Genomic DNA, 9,105 nt, shown 5'->3' on the forward strand with positions numbered 1-9,105 from the left:
TGTTCTTTAACCTTCCTAAACTCACAGTGTGATTGTGTTCAGTGATGTGCTCCTGCATCAAGGACTCAATTGTTAACTTCTGCTGCTGCATTTGAGTCCAAATGCCATCCGTCTTCTCTCTCTTTCTAGATGTTTGTTTTATTTGCAGGTACTTGTATTCCATTCTTCAACCCTAAGTGGATTCCCAAAGCAGCTAACAATTGAAGACAACATTAAAAATAAAAGTACATACTATTTTTGCAACGAAACAGCAGCATAGGAGCATCGCAAGCTTCCTAGGTAGAGAATGGAAGTCAACCCTCAACACTTCTTGAGGTATTTTGGTCCTAAGCCACATACGGTAGGATGTTGAAGGTCAGAGCCACCATTTTGGATATAGACAACTAATAGATACAGCTAATTGATATAGGTATGTCAATCAGGGACATGGGCATAATCAGGATTTATTATTGGCGCAGGCTTTATAACGAGGCTGATAGAGAAGAGAGTTTGGATTTGATATCCCGCTTTATCACTACCAAGATTGTAGCCCAAGATATCTGGAGGCCACCGCATCACCTATCCCTGATTTAAATGCAGAATTATAGAATTGGGAGACAGCCTTTTAGGCCAGAAACAGAGAAGCGACAACAAGACAGCTGCGCGAGTGTATGTTCACGATGCGTTTTGCGAAATTCTCCTTGTCAAGGGACTTTCCTTCCACTTCAAACTGCTTGAGATGACTTCTCTTTCAACTCCCCTGAGAAGTTTAATAAAGGGACATTCTCGAAATGTGTTGAGATCCTAAGCACTTGTGCAGCTGTCTTCTTGTCCCTGAATATGCCACCCTGTGCTGCGCTCTTAGCACAAATGGACTTTTGCACCGTGTGACGTGATCTCGTGTTGTCTGCAGAGCACCAGGGGGTTGTCATCCAGGTTCTCTGTGGGAGCTTCCAGGCTGTCGCTATTTTTGAGGGGGATCCCATACCCAGCAGATTCTCAGCTTGCGTAATTATACAGTAGTTGATTGGGAGGCCTTGCACCAGTGTTTCTCAACCAGTGTGCCTCCAGATGTTTTGGGACTACAACTCCCATCATCCCTAGCTAGCAAGACCAGTGGTCAGGAATGATGGGAGTTGTAGTCCCAAAACATCTGGAGGCACACTGGTTGAGAAACACTGCCTTGCACAACAAATCCACTTTCCCGGTGGTTGGAATTTTTTATTTAATTTTTTTGCGATAAGGAAAGCGCCAGAGATGCCCCAGTGGAAAATGTGCGAGGAGAACTTTCCTTATCTAACCTTCCCACAAACATATCACAATATGAATGCTCATGTAAATAGCCAACAAATAAACCAGGATGAATTTTCAATGAGCAGCATAGCTGCCAAGTTCTCCCTTTTTTTAAGGGAAATTCCCTTATGCTGAATAGGCTTCCTCGCGAGAAAAGGGGAAACTTGGCAGCTATGATGAGCAGGTCATTTAGAAGTGGACCAAGACTTTTTTTGGGGGGGGGAGGGAGAAGGAAAGAGAATGGCTGTTAGGGAGAACGTAAATTGCTTTTGCATGCATGGAGGAAACACATTAATTTGATGTCGTAACATATATTAGCCGCTTGGTGTCAACCTAGGGCCTTTTTATTTCGGGTGTCTCTTCTGAAGATTCCATAAGGGGGAAGCCCCTCCTAATGTATTTACTCAAATGTAATGCACACCTTTTATGGCCAAATTACGTTGTGAAAATTAGGGTGTGCATTAGATTTGACGGCACATTTACATTCGCCAGCAAATACTTTTTTGGCTTCAAGGTTTTGAAAATTGAAGTGCACATTAGATTTGACGGTGCATTAGATTCGCGTAAATACTGTAAATTTCCCTGGATATTTATTCCCTTGAAATTCAACACAGAAGTTGAGCCGGTCTTGCGAGCTATCACGTCCCTGGTATTGCCCGCACAAACCATTTCTTTGTCCTGCTTGCAGATCGGAGCCACCAGCCTCACCCAACTGTTTTTTTTATCCCACCTGCTTCCACAACATGCTGAAAGGCCCTTCCAAAACAATAAGGAGTCTGAAATGGAGCAGTTCCTTGTCTCCACCCCCATCGCCAAGGGCCTTCTGGCGGTTCCCTTACTGTGAGAAGTGAGCTTACAGGGAACAAGGCAGAGGGCCTTCTCGGTAGTGGCGCCCTCCCTGTGGAACGCCCTCCCGGTCAGATGTCAAAGAAATAAACAACTATCTGACATTTAGAAGACATCTGAAGGCAGCTGATGTTTTATCATATTTTTAAATATTCTGTTGGGAGCCACCCAGAGTGGCTGGGGAAACCCAGCCAGATCGGCGGGGTATAAATTGTTATTGTTTTTATTATTTTTAAGGTTTGGGTAGAAATCGTAATCTGAGTTTGAGTTCTTCCCGTGAGAAGGGCTGATGGGGGTTGTAGTCCAAGACACCTGCAAGTCATAATGTTTTTTTTCTTTTTTTAATAATCTTTATTTAATTTAGATATCCAATAAACAATATTTAAATACATTTTAGATATACTACATTTTCATTTTGTTTATACTTCGAGATGAAAAAAACAAACAGAAAAAATAAAGAAATAAGAAAAAGAAGAACAAGAACAACCACTACAACACATCCACACACACACACACACAAAAGAAAAAAAAAATTTACATAACACTCTTACTGACACAAACATTAATAACACTCTTATTGACACAAACATTAAAAATTGGCTTCCACCCTACCTTCACTCGCCTTTTTAAGTCTTATTTTAAGCTTATGCAGTTCACCTTTCTTTACGCTTAGAGTCATAGATCCACTGTTATCAATATCTTCATCATCATTTCGTATTTCTGTATTCAAGCTTCTGCCATTTCAACTCGTATATCCCATGAATTTGTCTACTTGTCTTATTTTGTCGTACATTGAATTTGTTATTCTTCCTTACAACCAATAAAGAAATTTATGCTTAATTATGTGGTTGTTTTCATTCTGCTGATTTATTTAGATTTTTACCATCCTATCCATAATGGTCATAATGTTAGCCAGCACTGCTCAAGACGGTTTTAGCCCCTGAATAATGAGTTGTTGTTGTTGTTGTTGTTGTTGTTGTTGTTGTTGTTGTTGTTATTATTATTATTATTATTATTATTATTATTATTATTATTATTATGAGTTATTGTTGTTATTATTATAACAGCCAGAGCCGCTCTATCCTACTAGTCCCCAGGATGACCCAGGAAGGCCGGATTAGCCTGCAATTGCAGCCTTACTGAAACCAATTCTGATTTCACTCCCCAGCTGATGCCACAAGCTCGTTGGCGAAGCATCTGTTCATGGTCAGCCCTGACGCCAAGAGCACATTGTCCCAGCCAGGATGGTTCTTTGGTCATGGGGCCTGGACTGGTGGGAACTGGCAGAATGGGGATAGAGTGGGAGGCATTCTCTGCAGCGCCGTGGAACAGGTGGGCACCCTCAGCGCACGCTCTCAAGGCCATCGGCTAAGCCCCCATTTCCTTTTCCCGGAGAAAGGGGATGTTTGTGCAACAGCCCCCCCCCCTTTCCATGCTGTTAGCATTTTTGGACTTGTAACTAATTGACTTGTTTTGATGGAAATGGGCTTAGCACCACGAGTGCAATGCCTGCATGTTTGTAGAATTATGGATAGTGGGGGAAGAAGGCGATATTTCTCCCTCTTTTAAAAAAAATGATAATAATGAAAGAATTATGGGAGCTATAGTTTTTTATGGGTGCTGAGAGTTGTTAAAGAGATTCCTGTTCCCCTCACAGAGCTACAAAATGCCAGAGCGCCCTGCGAAAAATGGTGCATTGTTAAATCACCCCGGGAATTGTAGTCGGCGAGGCAAATAGCGAGCTCTCCGAATTCCCCTCAGCACCCTTGACACTACAGTTCCCAGAATTCTTTGGGTGTTCAAAGTGTTACCATAGTGCTCTAAATGTCTTGGAGAGGCCTAGGTGGGCTGTGATCCGATGAAGGGAGGCAGACTGGGAGCAGAACCCTCGCAGCCGAGAGCGTGCTGTCACATGTTTTCGAGCGGAAAGTTCAGCTGCGGTTTCTGGCTTCCCGAAAGAAAGGATTCGCTCTGCCAGGGCTCCCTGGTGTGTAATATCTTTCCTTTTAACAACCTGTCCCGAACATGTTTATGTTTCTCCACGGTAATTCTGTGGTGGTGGTGGGGGTACACACACACGGTTACAGCAAAACTTTCCTAGCTCATTATCCACGAGAGACGGCCTGCATCGTTGCCTTCCTTGCCCGCCTGAGTTGAGAACAAAGCGAAAGATGGATGAGCCTAACCTGTATCAGGCGGCAGGAGAAGGAGAGAGGGCCCCTTCCATCTGCTCTGCTGTAAAACTTGCTCCTACCTCGCCTCTTAGGCGTAGCCATGCCATCGGGCTATAGGAGAGGGAGGGGGAAGCATAGTGTGGCAACTTTGGGGGCTCCTCTCCTGGACGTTTTTCAATTCCAACAGGTCGCTGCAAGAGTTTTGTAGTGAAAAAAACAACAACAGTGCCCAGCTTTCTTTTTTCCACCCGTCCTCCTACCAACCTCCTTTTTTGTTGTGCCTTTTTGGTTGTATGCCTGGGAGCAGCAACTGTCTCATCACCGACATTTGTAAGTGGCTCTGGGAGCTGTTCTTCTTTTCTTTAATACCCGAAGCATGGACTAAAAATGCTTTAAATAATTATAGATAGCATAAATGCACATGCTTATGTTAAGTCACGATCTAGCAAAGGGGAAAGGCATACAAATTAGCCAGTCAACGTTCGGGAGCCCTGTTCTCTTTTCATAGAAACATTGATGCTTTATCGTGTTTTTAATACAGTGGTGCCTCACTAGACGAATTTAATTCGTTCCACGGGTCTTTTCTTATAACGAAAAATTTGTCTAGCGAATCCCATAGGAATGCATTGATTTTTTTTCGATTTTTTTTTTTTTTTGCCCATAGGAACGCATTAATTGAATTTCAATGCATTCCTATGGGAAACCGCGATTCGCTAGACAAATTTTTCATAAAACGAATTCGTCTAGCGAGGCAACCTCCGCTTGAAAAATCCTTTCGTTAAGCGGAAATTTCGTTAAGCAGGGTATTCGTTAAGCGAGGCACCACTGTACTCGGTTGGGAGCCGCCCAGAGTGTCTGGGGAAACCCAGCCGGATGGGCGGGGTATAAATAATAAATTATTATTATTATTGTTATTGTAGATTTGGAAGGGACCCCCAAGGGCCATCTAGTCCAGCCCCTTGCAATGCAGTTGTCTTTTGCATCTGGACACCCCGGTATCATCCTCAAGTTCACCAGCCTCTTAATCCGAAGAGCGCATGTTGGCAGGCAAGGTCCCTCCCTCCCTCCCTCCCTCCATTTTATCTTTGTGTCAGCTCTGTGATGAAGGTAAGTGTGAGGGACAAGGGATACAGGGAAGTCCCTCCCATCTTAAGTTCCAGCCCATCCCCAAGCGCTGGAGAGAGTAAGGAGAGCTCTGCCTCCAGCGGAGAGTCAGGAAGTGGTGTCCGAGGCTCAGGCAAGGTTGTGGAGCCCAGGCCGCAGGTGGGACAGGAAGTTGGACGCACGGGGGGGAGGCCAATCCCCCCAACTCCCGAATTGCGACGCAAACGTAGGGGGAAGAGGTTGGGTCTGCCAAAGCTGTGGTGCTGGAAGAAAACGCGCCAATCGCCATTCGGGAGTTCTGACACCTCACCTTAAGGATGCATTTTTACTGCTCTGAACACTGTAAATAATCAGCACTTAATAAAAGCCTTAAAAGACCATGCTGGAGTCGTTACTCTAGAGTAGCCATACCAGGCCCTGTGACAGCAACTCCCGAATCTTTTTTTTGGCTACTTTGGAGTGCAGCGATGAGCGCTCAAGAGGCTGAGCATTGGAGGCTGGAGGCCGAAGCAGCGAAGCAGGAGCTGCAGAACCTCACAGCGCACGCACAGCAGCAATTGCATGCCGCTCAGGAGGAAGCGCGAGGGGCGCAGGAGGAGCTGAACAAGCTGGTGGACCAGGTGAGGACAAAAGAGGAGACTGAGAAACAGCTAAGGGTGATGGTATTGGACCTGCAGAAAAAGTTGGAAGAGGAGAAAGCCGCTAGAGGTGGGGGGGCGCCCCAGCCGCAGCTAGTCCAAGTGAGAAGGGGACAGAGCCTAGTCACCAAGTTCAGCGGCGACCCTAGGGAGTACCTAGGATTCGAGACAGAAATAAATTATGCGCTGGAATTGCATGCAGCAGAATTCCCAGATGACGCGCACAGAGTCTCCTTTATCATAGAGCATTTGACGGGGGCCGCCCGGGAATGGGTAAGACCGCTCATCGCGCAAAAAAATCCTTGCATGAAGAACGCAAAATTATTTCTAGAAGCCTTAAAAATAATGTACGCTAGCGACAGTGAAATGGAGGCCACCAAACAGGAGCTTCATAACTTAACACAAGGAAAATCGACAGTTAGGGACTACTGGGCGAGATTCACCATGCTGGTGCACAAACTGGGGTGGGATCTGCAAAGTGAGCCAGTGAAATCAGCCTTCTACCTGGGTTTGCACGCAGACGTTAAGGATGAGCTGGCAAGAGGTCCTAGACCGCAGACTATGGATCAGTTAAGCAAAGCGGCGCTAGCGGTGGGGGTGAGACAGGAATCCAGATGGTATGACAAACAAGCGACGCGCGCAGCAAAACCTTGGTTCCCACGCTCCCAGGACAGACCACATCACCAAACCCCACCCCAGGGACCGCCCCCAGACCCGCCCAGACCAAGCCCAGAGCCGGAACCGATGGAGATCGGGGGAGCGCGCGCGCGCGGGCTTTTCAAACCCCGGCGGCGCCAAGACGCAAGGAGGGAAGAGGCGGGAATTGCTTTCTCTGCAACTCCCCCCGGCATCGCGTCAGAGACTGCCCTCATCGCAGAGAGTGGCAAGGAAAGGCGGGAACGGTTGTACCTTCCCCCGCTGACGCAGCACCACAACAGGGAAACGAGACAGCCTGGCTGCAGGAGACAAGGGGCAGCAGCCAGGCACAGTCAGCAGACAACAGCCCCAGCCCGCCCACCTGCACAGAGAGGAGCAGAGCCAGCCCACCCCTCCCAGAGCAGGAGTGGTTCTAGAAGTCACGCTAACGCTCCCAAATGGCTATCCCTTGACAGTCCTCGCCTTAATTGACAGTGGGGCGTCAGCGAACTTCTTCTCGAGAAACTTTGCAGAAGAGCACCAGATCCAGCTTCTGCAGCTGGACTTTCCCCTGCACGTGGCCACCATTGATGGCAGAGAGTTGCTGGGAGGGGCCATCACTCATCAACCCCCCCCCATGAGAATGACGGTGGGAAGGCACTCAGAGACACTGGCTTTCAACGTCACAACCATCTCAGACCCCCCCATCGTTTTGGGAATGAGCTGGCTGGCGCGCCACGACCCCTCCATAAGTTGGCACCAGAGATGCATCACGTTTGGGTCGGACTTTTGTCTGGAACATTGCATGCAGCACCAACCAGGGGAGGGGCCTCCGATAGCCACGGTGGCCACCATGCATGTCAAAGGGGGTGAGGCGATACCCAAGCCGTACTGGGACCTGCAGGAGGTCTTCAGCGAAGCGGAGTCCGACCACCTACCCCCACACAGGCCTTTTGACTGCCAGATCAACCTGGTGCCAGGGGCAACGATACCCCCAGCCAAGCTGTACGCCATGTCAGATCAGGAACTGGAGGATCTGCGCGCTTTCATCGACAAGAACCTCAAGCGGGGGTTCATCAGAGAAAGCAAGGCAGCAGGGGGCAGCCCGGTCTTCTGGGTGGACAAGAAAGACACGCAACAGCGCCGTCTTGTGGTGGATTTTAGACGACTGAATTCAGTGACAGAGCCAGTGGCTTTCCCCATGCCCAGAGTGGATGATCTCCTGACAGCGGCACGCAGGGGCAAGATTTTCACCAAGCTAGACCTAAGAGGGGCGTACAACTTGATCAGGATCCGGGAGGGCGATGAATGGAAAACCACGATGTTCACGCCTCTGGGCTCTTTTGAATATCTGGTGATGCCCTTCGGGTTGCAAGGGGGCCCAGCATGCTTCCAGGCCTTCATGCACCACGTCCTGGGGTCCCTCCTCTTCAAGAACTGCTTGGTCTTCCTAGATGACATCCTTATCTATTCCAATGACCCAGTGCAGCATGTGAAGGATGTCAGGGAGGTGTTGCAGCGCCTGAAGGACAACCACCTGTATGTGAAGCTGGAGAAGTGCAAGTTTCACACCAAAGAGGTGGACTTCCTGGGCTACAAGCTGTCAGACAAGGGGCTGGCGATGGACAAGGACAAGGTGCAGGCCATCCTGGACTGGCACAGCCCCAGGACGCGCAAAGATGCCCAACGCCTACTAGGCTTCGCTAACTTCTACAGGAAGTTCATCAAGAACTTCTCTCGTGTCACGGCTCCTATCACCGACTGCCTGAGAGGCAAGCAGAAGTTCCGGTGGACACCAGAGGCGCAAGCAGCGTTCGAAAGCCTCAAGAGGGTATTCGCTTCAGACCAGCACCTGTTCCACGTGGTGCAGGATGCGCCCCTACGCCTGGAGACAGATGCTTCGGACAAGGCTCTGGGAGCGATTCTGTTGCAACTGGACGCCAACAGAGAGTGGAGACCCTGTGCCTTCTTCTCCAGGAAGCTGACCCAGCCAGAACGCAACTACACAGTGTTTGATAGAGAACTTCTCGCGATCCACGCTGCGTTCCAGCACTGGCGACACTTCCTGGTGGGCGCCAAGCACCCCATCCAGGTGTGCACAGACCACAAGAACCTGGAGTTCTGGAGAACTGCCAGGGTGCTCAACCAGCGGCAAATACGGTGGGCAGAGTTCTTCTCGAACTTCAACTTCTCCATCCACTACATCCCGGGGGAGCAGAATGTCAGGGCGGATGCCCTCTCCCGCAAGCCAGAGTACATGGAGGAGGAGTTGCCACCAGCGCCCAGGCACATTTTCCCCCCATCAGCATGGTCATGCGGAGCAGCAGTGGTGAGCGAGGCAGAACTCACAGCACTGACAGCAGCTGACGAATTTGCCACCCGCATCTTCAGAGAACTGAGAGGGGGGAGGGAGCAGGCCAAAGACTTTGAGGAAA

The sequence above is a fragment of the Zootoca vivipara genome, chromosome 2 (genome assembly GCF_963506605.1).
Source record: "Zootoca vivipara chromosome 2, rZooViv1.1, whole genome shotgun sequence".
Classification (NCBI taxonomy): Eukaryota; Metazoa; Chordata; class Lepidosauria; order Squamata; family Lacertidae; genus Zootoca; species Zootoca vivipara.